At 42.7% G+C, this 1,026-nt stretch overlaps 1 non-coding gene across 1 annotated transcript; it reads left to right on the forward strand.

Moving 5' to 3' along the window:
- The first annotated feature begins 465 nt into the window (after nucleotides 1-465).
- Nucleotides 466-570, forward strand: LOC114923637. The gene has a single exon (XR_003810681.1). It is a non-coding gene; the product is annotated as a U6 spliceosomal RNA (small nuclear RNA).
- Nucleotides 571-1,026: the final 456 nt, after the last annotated feature.

Raw genomic sequence — 1,026 nt, forward strand, 5'->3', positions numbered from 1 at the left:
ACCCATAACTCTGGGAGGCAAGCTCTTCTTAATCATTCTCACTGTCAGAAAATTCCTCCTTATTTCCAGGTTGGATCTACCTCTAATGAGCTTCCACCCATTGCTTCTTGTCATAATATATTGACAAAGAACAGTGTTATAGTGTTATAGTGCTGAAGACCTCAAACCAGGAAGGTTAGAGACCCAGATTCTAATCTACGTTAGCATGGAAACCTAGTGGATGACAAATAACACCTTCTCTCACAGCTCTGCCTTCTTCACAAGTCTGTTGTGAGGGAAGGCTACACATTCCATTCCCAACTTGAAATTGATTGGTAATCAATCAATCAATCAATCAATCAATCAATCATTGCTTGGAATTGCGTCAGCAGCTTGAAGTTAAGCCATATATATTGAGTGATGATTATCTGGTACCCCTTCCTGGTTTCTGATATATCTTGTATCATGAGAAAGATGTTCAGATTTGCTCACTTCAGCAGGACATATACTAAAATTGGAACGACACAGAGAAGATTAGCACGGCCCCTGCGCAAGGATGACACGCAAATTCGTGAAGTGTTCCATATTTCCCTGCAACACTCATGAATTAATCCTGCTTCCTGATGGGAAAGGATGGGGTTTTTTTTTCAGTAGCTGATGAATTTCTGGATTTTTCAGGACCTCTGAAAAATGGAGGGTCAAGATTTTAGATTGGAGAGAGAAGGAGACTGGCAGCCTGGAGCTTCTCCTGCTGAGACCCCTCTGGCTTTCCTTTGAAGGCCTTTCTTGTTTCTTGTGAGGGAGGGGTGGAGACCATCTAGACTGACCCCAGGGACTCTGGGCCTACCTGTCAGTCCAGACACCCAAATCTCTCCCTGCTTTGAATCCACAGCAGTTTCATCTGCATTACTCTTCCTACGAATCTCTTCCCGTCATTTCGCTTTCCTAGAAAATAATAAAGTTTATAGGGGGGGGGGGGGAAGAGAGAAAGAAGTTCAGCTGTCTTTTTATTACTAATGAAGCTGTTATCTTTAGCTGTTATTTGGT

The sequence above is a fragment of the Protobothrops mucrosquamatus genome, unplaced genomic scaffold, assembly GCF_001527695.2.
Source record: "Protobothrops mucrosquamatus isolate PMUCROS unplaced genomic scaffold, P.Mucros_1.0 scaffold5558, whole genome shotgun sequence".
Lineage (NCBI taxonomy): Eukaryota > Metazoa > Chordata > Lepidosauria > Squamata > Viperidae > Protobothrops > Protobothrops mucrosquamatus.